Source organism: Hyla sarda, chromosome 1 (assembly GCF_029499605.1).
Source record: "Hyla sarda isolate aHylSar1 chromosome 1, aHylSar1.hap1, whole genome shotgun sequence".
Classification (NCBI taxonomy): domain Eukaryota; kingdom Metazoa; phylum Chordata; class Amphibia; order Anura; family Hylidae; genus Hyla; species Hyla sarda.
Window position 1 is genome coordinate 93,368,743 of NC_079189.1, and position 13,016 is coordinate 93,381,758.

The 13,016-nt window shown below is 45.3% G+C and overlaps 1 protein-coding gene across 4 annotated transcripts in view; it reads right to left on the reverse strand.

Annotated features, from left to right (window-relative positions):
* Nucleotides 1-13,016, reverse strand: part of SCFD2 (sec1 family domain containing 2) — a 555,742-nt gene that overhangs the window by 227,641 nt on the left and 315,085 nt on the right. For 2 of the 4 annotated variants that reach the window (XR_008888884.1, XR_008888883.1), the window contains exon 6: nucleotides 1,574-1,745. The exons of the other annotated variants lie outside the window; for them this stretch is intronic. The gene's annotated coding sequence lies outside the window, so the exon portion shown is untranslated. The remainder of the gene's footprint in view (nucleotides 1-1,573; nucleotides 1,746-13,016) is intronic. 4 annotated transcript variants of the gene reach the window in all.

Below are 13,016 nucleotides of genomic sequence, written 5' to 3' on the forward strand. Positions count from 1 at the left end.
CCGGCAGCGCAGACTTTTTCAGCTGCCACCGGATAGCCGTTTATGGTGCCCCGTGAGCTCCGGTGATGATCACTCACCTGTCCTTGGGGCTCCGGTGCGTCCTCTTCGGGATCCCCTGCATCGTTGGCGCTCTCCATCGACGTCATCACGTCGCCGCGCACGTCGTCCCGTCATCCAATAGGAGCGGCGTGCGTAGCGACGTGATGGCGGCGACGGAGAGCGCGGATGCCGGGGAAGCAGAGGCCTTGCCGGTGCGTCAGGGACACCTCGGGGACGCGGCGACAGCGATGGACGGCGACATCCCGGGCAGCGGTGACGACCAGTGATGGTCCGGAGCGGTGGGGACAGGTGAGTTCAACTTCGTCTAACAGTGGTCTACAACCTTCGGCCCTCCAGATATTGCAAAACTACAACACCCAGCATGGGCATACTGGGTGTTGTAGTTTTGCAACATCTGGAGGTCCGCAGGTTGTAGACCACTGTCCTATACTTTACATTGCACGGATCCCTCAACATGTGATGGTTTCAACAAACGATGGTCCGTTTGGAACGAATTACCATTGTATGTTGAGGGACCACTGTAATTGTCTACCATAAAGAATGAATGTATATTATGGTCAGTGCAGTTTGCTTCACATTAGTCTTTGAGAATGTGCAGATTCATTGCCCTCTGCAGAATGAACTCAAGGCCACGGACACATTAAAATCTAGGAACGTTATTACCAGTGCCTTAAGTGTCTTCCTTACAGGGTAGGTATAGTAGTTTGCCTGTATAGTCAGTCATATTGTCTATTAAATAGAGGGTGTATCTGATGGGGTTAAATAAGCTTAAATATGGACCTTTTGCTTAACCTTGCTTCAAGTGCTGGAGAGTTCAATTAAGCAAATAGAATGGACCCCTGAGTGTGATGGTGCCTAAGAGAATGCCCAAAGCAGCAGTCATGGCTCTATGTCTCTTTTCTGTTAATTAGTACAATGCTCATTAAGCTCAATGAAGTAGCCAGTGACAATATATATATATATATATATATATATATATATATATATATATATATGTATGTGTATATATATATATACATATATATATATATATATATATATATATATAATATGGCAATGATCATAGAAAGTAATTTAATGTCTATCACAAGATAGGGGATAAGTGTTTGATCGTGGGGGGTGTGAACGCTGGGACCCCTCGCGATCTCCCGCATGGGGCCCCAGCTGCCGACACGCCTCCTCCATGTAGTTCTATGGGAGAGGCGGGGATGCAGCGTTCGTGCATCCCTGTCTCTCTCATAGAGCTGTATAGGGAGGGGGCGTACCGTCAACCTCAGTGAGGTTGACGCTACGCGCATTAGCCGGGGGTTGGACCCCCCTTAATCAAACACTTATCCCCTCTCCTGCGAATAAGGGATAAGTGTATGGATTGGCTGGTGCAAGGATTTTTGCCCCCGTAGGCAAAAGCTAATTTTGTCGCCCCTTGAACCTGCACATTGCCTCCACTCTTTCACACGCCCCACCTTACTACTGGTGTAACACACTGTAACAAACCTCCTCCTCATCTAATTACCTTATGACTGGGTTGACACGGTGGTGCTGGCAGGGCGGGTGCTTCGGATGCTAGCTGGCTACTAACTTTCTTGCTGCGTGCTGAACGGCACCCCCATTAAGAGGGCGCTCTAGGCAGCTGCCTATTTTGTATAGGCAGAACTGGCCTTGCCAGCAAGGGCCTATGATAATTCCTATACAAGGAAAGAGGAGGGAGACAGTATGTGAAGGACTACAAACTTCTCAGAACCAGCAGCATTATTGCATTATATACAACCAACATAGATGTATATTACATGGTTTATTGTACAGAGAAAAAAGACCCCTGATGAAGCATTTAACAGCAACAATACATGTGGGGCATCTTACCCACAAGGGTGAGCACTTTATAACATCAGTGGATTTTCTTTCTGCCTTCATGTCTCCATGTTTTAGGTTTTGTGCCAGAGACCCAAACCAGGGGTCAGGGACTGGTTAAACATGATTTATTAAGGATTTTATTGTTATATAATTGTTATATTTTATTGTTATTAAATATTTTCTGGTTGTAAAAAGCATGTAATAAAGATCACGACATGTTAATATTTGCCTTGCAGTCCTGTCTGATGTGGTGTTTTGTGACATAAATGTAGGTTTCTGTTGATGATAAATGTGCAGTCCTTGCCACATACAGTGGTCCCTCAAGTTACAATATTAATTGGTTCCAGGACGACCATAGGACGGAGGCTCATAGTGCAAAGTATGAACAAAACCTTGGCAGCACCAGTACAAAGATACAGCTTTACAATAAATCTAAGTGTCCTGTGTGAGCAAATAAAGACCCCATATTATGTTTCACAGGGGTGGCTGCATTAAGTTGGTAAGGGTGCATGTAATTTCCCATGTCTGCAACAAACACTGATGTCATGTTTCTATTAACTATTCTCAAATCCTGGATCAGTAATAAAATCACTTAATCTATAGAAAATGTGATGGCTATGATAGTGTAAATGAGTGCTAAAATTTCTAAAGTGACTTTAGGAGCTTTACCTATTACATTTGCCCCGTCTGTATTGTTGGCCACATGTGAAGATATTTAGTTCTCTTTGAAAGTGTGCCCCAGATTATGAAACAGCTATGCTTTGGAAATGTTATTTGAGACAGAGAACCTTGCCGGGCCTGACGGTTTTCATGAAGTCTCTGTAACCCAAGGAGGCTCGAATCATAATTTTAAATCTCCCAATCTAATTTATGAAGCTGCAGTTGGCGTTTTTTCAGTCTACAGCCAACAACAGCAGACTGGGTATCAGTTAACACTGGGGAGCAGGGCAGCCATTTATCATCTGGTTAACATTTAGTTAAATGGATTCATCTCTACAATATAGAAATCTGATTGATGTCATCTAGCTTGGCTGTTTCAAGTGTCAAAAACATTTGCATGGAGGAGTGACCTACACGTTAAGCTTTGTAGTGATTGCACCGAGCATGTGGGCAAGTGCCACAGGGCAAACTCTTCCAGCTTGCTGAGCATGTCTATGAGATCACTGTTTTGCATTGAACTGTCATTAGCCTTAGTACCCCATTGCCAGGCCTTTATTACTAAAGCTGGAAATTATTAAAATGTCAAAGATCCCTGGGCACACTGTATAAATAACCAACATGTTCAGGAGAGGAGCTGCTGTATAACACAAGATGAACAAACTAGAAAAAGCCTCAACACTGTGGATTCACATAATTATACTAAGGCCGCTCCAAGCCATGCCAACCTACAGGGAGCGTCCTCAGCAGAAAAGAACTCGCTCCACCAGTAATAGATTCTACATCTTTTATGTACATTTCTCTCTTCCTACCAAACATACTGTAGGTCAACTGCATTGATGTATAGGACTAGGGTAATTATCTTCACATTCACAGGTTTAGAAACCGCTATTAGACCCCACCCCTAAAACTTCACTTTTATTTATTATAATTATAAAAGAGTAGAGGGGGCATGCATAGAGCTTTCATCAATAAGTTCTGGTGTTGGTGTTATCAAGTGGACACTGCAGAACCACTGAGATCAATATAAGCCAGCTGGCTATAATCTATACATATCATCACCAACATCATTACCTGATTTTAAGTTATAAATCTTCAGACACTCTTTTATAATTATAATAAATACAAGTGAAATTTTAGGGGTGGGATCTAATAGGGGTTTTGCAACCCGGGATCAGGCCTGCGGGTTTTGTTTAAAAATTGTTGTCCCCTTACTCACCTGGGGTTGAGTTTAGTATTCACAGGTTCATTCCCATCTAATAAAGCAATAGCATATTTGTAGGATATACTGTCACTTTATGATGGGTAGGGCATCCTAGGACCTCCACCAGTACTGAAAATGAAGGGTTTATATCACTGATTCAGCTCTGGCAGTTCACCCGCACTTGACCCAACACACTGAGTTATAGTGAACGGAGTAAAACTATGTCTCACTTATATCAGTTCATTAGGTGAGAGGTGTGGTCCTCCGATGCTGTACTGCAACAGCTCTTCTGTGTGCACTGGAGATGGGGAGATGGCTTCCCTGCCTCCTCTCTATGCCGCACAATGCCCACCCTTCATATGAATATGAATATGACATTTTCTTCAATCTCCCCTTCTAATGATGCAGGATGATGTCACTTGTCAGACTAAAGCAGGAGCTGCAAAGCCTGAACCTGGACCTGCCGGAGCCAGACTAAGACCAGGTGGGATGATGAAGGGGGGCAAATGGAGCAGCACAGAGGGTGATCAGAGCAAAGATAAAATGGTACAGGGTGATCAAGGGGGCAATGAAGTGGCACAGCGGGTGATCAGGAAGGTAGAATGAAGTGGTCAGGGGGAGAAGAAGGGGGAATGATACAGGAATTGATAAGGGGGAATGAAATGGCACAGGGGTGATCAAGGGCGGGGGGTTAAAATGAAACAGGGGGTGATCAAGGGGGGGGGGAGATAAAATAGCACAGAGAGTCATAACTGGCGGAATAAAATGGAACAGGGGGAGGGCCAGCAGCCACATGCATCGTAGGTACGGCAAGGAGTGTGTCACTTAAACTATGCATGGTCTAAAAAGAGTGTCACCGACATGAAAAATTTGGAAAGCTGTACTGTAATTATTAGACAGAGTGCACGAAAACCTCTCTGCCTGATCACTGAATTCAGCTTTCCTAGTAACTTTTCCCCCCTATTGCTCAGAGTCTGGGCCCCATTAATAACACATAAAGGAGTCTTGAAGTAGCTGGGAAACCAAGCATTCAGAATCAATATGCAGCTATCCCTCTAGAGCTGGGCAGGGCAAGCTTGATATCTCCATGCCCCCCGCAGTCTCTGGGCTACTCCATAATGCCAGGAACATGTGACCTGCCATGAAGCTTCATACAGGGCTGTGCATTCTGCACACTACACCACCCCCTTAGAGGTGGCTACTGAACGCCTCCGTACTCCTCACTCTTCACTGTCTGTCCATGTTATCAAGGAGCAGAGAGACTGTCACCAGCCACTAGATGTGCTCCATACAGGAGGCTTCTGCTAACAATAAGAGGACTGAGTGCAGCAGGAGAATTTATTACAGGGAGGTCAAGTGATTCCAGAATTCCATGCTTTCCTTGTAGTAGTAACATTACACTGTATTCACTTCTGTGCAGTAATGTGTCTCAATACAGCAATACTGCATGTATATATGCAACAGAGACTATAGTCAATTCATTTGTACTATAGTAGATATGTTTGTCTGACCCATGTAGAAAACCAGAATCTCGGATTATTACTGGAAATATCACATATTAGTCACTTACATATCATGTACATATCTATTAACAGCAAAGTCACTAGCTTTTACCAATGTAGATTGTTATAATAATATAATATTAATTACCTGTAGTACTGTATAACACCAAGAAAGGAGGTACTACCTAAGACCAGATAGTGACATTAAACCTCTATTTCCTTAGAACACCACACATGTTTTCATTAATATGAAATATTGCTATTTGCTGCTGTGTAAACCCTGGGTGCATCCTATATTCATAGTAAAACATAAAACTATAACCTGTTGTTATAAGTTTTATTATTGTTATATGGACAAATAAAATAGAAAACAAAACTCCAGATTTAGCTGCTTAATATCTTTTCCGCAGTTTTCCCTTCAAGTCAGGGCTTTGTTCCATAATGTAAAAGATAGAACAATTATTTTTGACAGTAACTTTAAGGAATAATGTACCCAATATGCAAACTTTAGTACTAAAATATTTAATGATCACTTGTATCCATGCAGCTAAATGTATTATAAATTATGCCTCCATGGATCAGCTGGGGTAACATTACAGTTTTACCCCCACTGCTTCCTACCAATAGAAACTGGAGACAGCAAAAATATCTAATCCAGCCTATGTCAATAATATTTCTATTCCCTGAACTGCGCTGCAGCTATTTCCTGTGAATTTGTATCTGCTAAATCTGTTCGCTACATCATAAATAAACCTCACAAGGAATGTATAGGAAATATAAGCATAACACGGTGCACGCTGACATGACCCCACCATGTTTAAATAATGGAACTGGACTCCAGAACATAAAAAAATGCATACAACTGTAATGTAGGTGAAAAGATAGTACAGTGGTCCCCCGACATACGATCGTTTCAACATACAATGGCCTCTCAGGGGCGACGTGATGACGGTGTCAGAGAGCGATGGTGCAGGGCAGCAGTGACGTAGTGATACGGGAGCAGAGGAGCGGCAAACTGATGGGCCAGAGCGGCGGGGACATGTGAGTATCCTTGAGCATCCCAAACCCTCAACATACAATGGTTTCAACAAACGATGGTCCGCGTTGTATGTTGAGGGACCACTGTACTTGGAATGTTGGTAAAGCTTTTATGTTTACGGTAGTCTTCATTAGGAAGCATGGGCATAACCACCAGGGTAGCAGGGGCAAAACAGCTAGTAAGGGCCTCCAGCAATTACAAGGGCCCAACAGTACTTTCTAGTGAGGCGCAGTAAGTAAATGATAGAAGGCAACAGCATGAAAATGAATGCAGATCAATAGGAGACTAAGCACTGGGGCTATGTAGGCAGTTCACACTAACCCATATGCCAGCTAATGCTGATGACTACAGTTAAAGCAATACTATCACTTAAAAAAAATGACTTACATATCACACAGGCAAGTCAAAAGTTTTAGATCTGCCTAGGTGTTCAGATATCAACCGATTGCTAGATACAGTCGACTCTTTGCTAGATACAGTCGACTCTTTGCTCTACCCACTTTATTGCATAGAGTTACATTTAGAACCCGACAGAGTGAAGCACTCCGCTACACACTTCTCCTGGCTCTATCTGGTGATCATCGGTGAACTGAACACCCAAAATCTGGTCAATCAAAATGTTTGACATGTCTGTGCGACATGTAAAGAGTTTCTAAAAAGTGAGAGCTGTTAATGGTATAAAGGTAGCATACATATGTATTAGAAAGAAGACTTTCGGCCTTATTCAAGAACAGATACACTACCCAAAAAAGGAATTCTCGGGTCACCATGGGAAAAAAAGATTTAATTAATTTTATCCTCTTTCCCACAACTTTGTGCACGTCCCATTATGGATATTGTATGCTTTTACATCTTTTCCAATGCCCATAGGTTCTTTTGTTGTAGGGGAAATGTAGAGTTACATGACAGCCTTTTAGATTAATCTAGGTCTATGTAATACATGAACGGCTCGAGTTCACCAGAATGGGTGCCACTCTCACAGACTAGGCTTACAGAAGGTGTCCAGACACCAAGGTACTTCCCTAAATAATGTCCATTAGTTTAACTGAATATATAGTCAGTGCTCATCTTCAGGCACTGTAATATTGTTAGTACACATCATGTAGGGATGGTTTCTTAATATTAACAACTGACAGGGGGTCGCAGTGTCAGAGCAATTCCTTTAATATTACTCACAATGTTGAAAATATTAATGCAGCTAACACCTCCTTGGCTAAATGGGCCCAAGACCAGCTGTACTGCTGTCTTGTTTATAGAGTTCATATGGACGTGTCGCCTGTTGCTCATTGGAACATGTAATTACTCTTCAGTGTACACATCGAGGTTTAGCTCCAGGCAGCTGCACATTCATTTGGGGGATACATTTGGTTATGGTTTATTAACATCTGCCTTGGACATAAAGAGAGTTGAACGTGCTGCAGTGGCCTCTAAACAGAAAGTTCTGTATAAGTCTGTAAATATCACTCATGGTGATTGGGCTTCAGTGAGCTAGTATGTCTCTATAGTAAGTAAATCGAAGTGGTATAACAGTATAATAATTGATCTATTATGTGAAAATCAGGAACAAAACCTTATTTTTACTGAATCACTGAAATTGATGCTAAACTACTGGACCAGAGCTTTTAGATCACCCCTGTGTCACTGCATTCCCCCCTTGATCAATCTGTGCCATTTTCACCCTCACCTCCTTTTTGATCACCCACTATGTCAATCCCTCCGACCCCTCATCACCCCCTGTACCATTTAATTCCCACTTGGCCTCAGTCTGGCTCAGACAGGCCCAGGTAGAAGCTCGACAGCTCGCGGTGGTGTCTGACAAGTGACTTCCTACTGTTCTGCTCCACAGGCACATCAGAGGCATCACTCATCAGAAGACCTGGCAGCCACCACTGCTCCAGACAAGACAGCATGGGTCATGGCCACATGACTAGCGGTGGCTGCGGAAGCAGTATGGGACGGTCCCTTGATGTCCCTGGGGACTTCTCCCAGTTTGGAAAGCACTGTAGTAGACCATCTGCAGATAAAAGTTAATGTGAATATTGTATCAACAGGAATAAGACACCACGGAGCATCTACTTATTGGGTCACCAGCTACTACACTATAGCATATCCAACTTGATCACTAGGACCTAACAGCTACTCTAATTTACCGCAGCAAAATAATGTCACTGGAGAATAGTATTTACCTAAAATAAAGGAACATTAATACAAAATATACATATATTTAAAGTAAGCGGAAGAAAATCTTGCAGACAATGCTTATCCTTAAATTTGTCAAATTTCTCCTGATCCTTTTTATTTTAGTCTTGCAGCCTGCTGAGGGTGGGCTGGAAAATGTCACTGTGCCTGGTCTTCTTTAGAAAACAGGGAGAGGGCTGCTGCAGCAACAAGTCACCTTACAGCCACAGTCAAGTCAATTAATGGAACCAACATTGCAAAACAGGGGCCACACATTACCCTGTCCAATCTTGACTGCAACTCTCCTATATGTCCAGGATTTGTCATCACAGAATACTACAAGAACTTTTAGAAATGGATGTACAGTGAAGCATCACTGAAAGATCATCTCTTTCAGAAAACCACCCCCTTACCCAGACAAGCTTTTCTGTGCTAGATTTTTAGTTCCATGTTTATTATAAATACTTTGAGAAGACCACTATCCTAGAAGTCTGATCTCACGTCAGTTTGGTAGATGGTAGAATAATGATCTCCTGGGAAAAATTATAAAAATGAGGGGATTATTTAATTTATGCAGAATACCTCCCACTTTGCAAACAAGAGTGCGTTTCCTAGAAAAAATAAACACTGTCAATATGTGAAACACATATCCGAGCACTTATAAAAGGTTTTTTTACTTTCTAGTTATGTTACAGCAATTGGTTATATAGAAATAAAGAGCCTTCTGAACCAGCATAGAATAAGGTCAACATGTGGAATACATTATGAGGACAATTTCACATACACAAATGGACGCCAGCACTGTAAGGTGAGAACATGATAGGATAAGCAAGCAATCATCAGCCAGTTACATTTGCATGGATATCTTCAGACAATAACTACATAAAAGCATTACAAAAGTTTATACACTTGGCTACATGTATTATAGCCTAAATATACAAATATGACAATTTTCCTTCAGTGGTCTATCGCCATTATGATATTTATATTGTTGTACAATCGCTGTGTGTGTGTCTATCTATAGCTCATGTTAGGCTATGTTCACATCTTCTTTGAAAAGAATAAAAACATTGCACACAGAACCAATTTTATCATCATAATAACAAATACTTTGGTGAAACCCAACAGACCCATAATACACTGCTCAAAAAAATAAAGGGAACACTTAAACAACACAATGTAACTGTTATGGTCACGGCAGGTGGTGGATCCTCTGGGCCTGTGGGGATGATGACATAAGCCGTACCAGGGAGCGGAGTCTAAGGTGCCGCTGGTTTTCCCCAGAGCGCGCCGCAAAGCGGGACGGTCTTGCTGCGGCAGGCAGAACCCAGGTCGCTACCCCTGGCACGACTCATCCACATAGGTAGCTGGGAGGGGGCATGGCACAGAAGGAGACTGGCAGGACGTGGCAAGATGGTAGGTCAGGAACTCCGGTGCAGGGTTGGAAGATAGCAAGGAACAGGTACACAGTAACAGAGACACATAACTTTCACTATGGCAATAGACAACCAATGATCTGGCAAGGAACCAAGGGAGGAGCTGATATTTAAGGACCAGGGTGCAGGTGTAGACACTTGACTAAGTGAGCACTGGCCCTTTAAGAGTGAGAGCTCCGGCGCGCACACCCTAGGAGGCGGGTCACGCGCACCGGGGCTGTGAGGACAGGGAGGTGAGTGATTTGCTGGGATTCGCATGCGGTCACGTCCCGCAATGCGAATCCCAGCCCCGTCGGCAGCGAGGACATGACAAAGCGCTCACAGCGAGCGTGTCTGGCCGGAGCACGGATGTTAAAGTAACTCCAAGTCAATGACACTTCTGGGAAATCACACTGTCCACTCAGGAAGCAACACTGATTGACAATCAATTTACCATGCTGTTGTGCAAATGGAACAGACAACATGTGGAAATTATAGGCAATAAGCAAGACTCCCCAATAAAGAAGTGGTTCTGCAGGTGGTGACCACAGACCACTTTTCAGTTCCTATGCTTCCTGGATGATTTTTTGCCCACTTTACAATGTTGGCGGTGCTTTCACTCTAGTGGTAGCATGAGACGAAGTCTACAACCCACACAAGTGGCTCAGGTAGTGCAGCTCATCCAGTATGGCACATCAATGCAAGCTGTGGCAAGAAGGTTTGCTGTGTCTGTCAGTGTAGTGTCCAGAGCATGAAGGTGCTACCAGGAGACATGCCAGTACATCAGGAGACGTGGAGGAGGCCGTAGGAGGGCAACAACCAGGACTGCTACCTCCGCCTTTGTGCAAGGAGGAGCAGGAGGAGCACTGCCAGAGCCCTGCAAAATGACCTCCAGCAGGCCACAAATGTGCATGTGTCCACTCAAACGGTAAGAAACAGACTCCATGAGGGCCCGACGTCCACAGGTGGGGGTTGTGCTTACAGCCCAATGCCATGCAGGACATTTGGCATTTGCCAGAGAACACCTGGATTGGCAAATTTGCCACTGGCGCCCTGTGCTCTTCACAGATGAAAGCAGGTTCACACTGAGCACATGTGACGGACGTTACAGGGTCTGGAGACGCTGTGGAGAACATTCTGCTGCCTGCAACATCCTCCAGCATGACCGGTTTGGCGGTGGGTCAGTAATGGTGTGGGGTGGCATTTCTTTGGGGGGCCGCACAGCCCTCCATGTGCTTGCCAGAGGTAGCCTGACTGCCATTAGGTACCAAGATGAGATCCTCAGACCCCTTTTGAGACCATATGCTGGTGCAGTTGACTCTAGGTTGCTCCTAATGCAAGACAATGCTAGACCTCATGTGGCTGGAGTGTGTCAGCAGTTTCTGCAAGAGGAAGGCATTGATGCTATGGACTGGCCCGCCCATTCCCCGGACCTGAATCAGATTGAGCACATCTGGGACATCATGTCTCGCTCCATCCACCAACAGCCTGTCCAGAAGTTGGCGGATGCTTTAGTCCAGGTCTGGGAGGACATCCCGCCACCTCATCAGGAGCATGCCCAGGTGTTGTAGGGAGGTCATACGGGCACGGGGAGGCCACACACACTACTGATCCTCATTTTGACTTGTTTTAACCTCTTAAGGACCCAGGGCGTATGGATACGCCCTTACACCCTGGGCCTTAAGGACCCAGGGCGTATCCATACGCCCTGGAGTTTTCTGGTCTCTGCCGCGTGCCGGGCAGAGATCGGGACTGGATGCCTGCTAAAATGCTTCAGCAGGCATCCAGGGCAAACGCAGAGGGGGGCCATGTAGGCCCCCCATGTCGGCGATCGCCGCAAATCCCAAGGGAAATCGCCCTTGCGATCTGCGGCGATACCGGGCTGATCGGGTCTCTGGGACCCGACCGCCCGGTAATTTCGCATGATCCCAGCTGTCACAGACAGCCAGGACCATGCTAACGTATAGGAGCGAGGTGGCAAGCCTGCCACCTCTTCCGATCCCCTGCGATCCGTCGGATAATTAACCGACCAATCGCAGGGGGGGGGGGGGGGGGGCGGTTACTTCCTCCCATCCTGCCTGGCCCCTGGAAGTCCGGAGAGGACGGGAGGAAAACCGGAGGACGCGGCGGGGGACGGGGGAGTGCTGGGGACCCTGAAGACCCGGATCCTGGCGATGAAGACGGCGGCGACGGCGGCGACAGGTGAGTTGATCTTCAGCCGCGGTCGGGCCCTTTACAGCAATGCACGTCGCCGTAAAGCGACATGCATTGCTGTAATGGGACCCTGTAAACTACAACTCCCAGCATGCCCAGACAGCCCTTGGTGTCTGGGCATGCTGGGAGTTGCAGTTTTGCAACATCTGGAGGTCCACAGCTTTGGGACCACTGTGCCCTTCCAGATGTTGCAAAACTACACATCCTCAGCATGCCCTTACTGTCCAGGCATGCTGGGAGTTGTAGTTCTGTAACATCTGACCCTTCAGATGTTGCAGGACTACAACTCCCAGCATGCCTGGACAGTAAGGGCATACTGGGAGTTGTAGTTTTGCAACATCTGGAAGGGCACAGATTGGGAACCACTGTATTAGTGGTCTGCAAACTGTAGTCCTCCAGGTGTTGCAAAACTACAACTCCAAGCATGCTGGGAGTTGTAGTTCGGCAACATCTGGCTCTAAAGATGTTGCTGAACTACTACTTCCAGCATGCCTGAGAATGTTTGGGAGTAGTGGTTTTGCAACAACTGGAGGCACACTGGTTGGGAAACATTGTCCGTTTCCTAACTCAGTGTTTGCCAACCCGTGTGCCTCCAACTGTTGCAAAACTATAACTACCAGCATGCACTGATAGACTGTGCATGCTGGGAGTTGTAGTTTTGCAACAGCTGGAGGTCCCCCCTCCTTTGAATGTACAGGGTACATTCACATGGACAGGGGCTTACAGTGAGTATCAGGCTGCAAGTTTGCGATGCAGCAAATTTTGCGCGGCAGCTCAAACTCGCAGCGGGAAACTGGCTGTAACCCCCCGCCCATGTGACTATACCCTAAAAACACTACACTACACTAACACAAAATAAAATAAAAAGTAAAAAACACTACATATACACATACCCC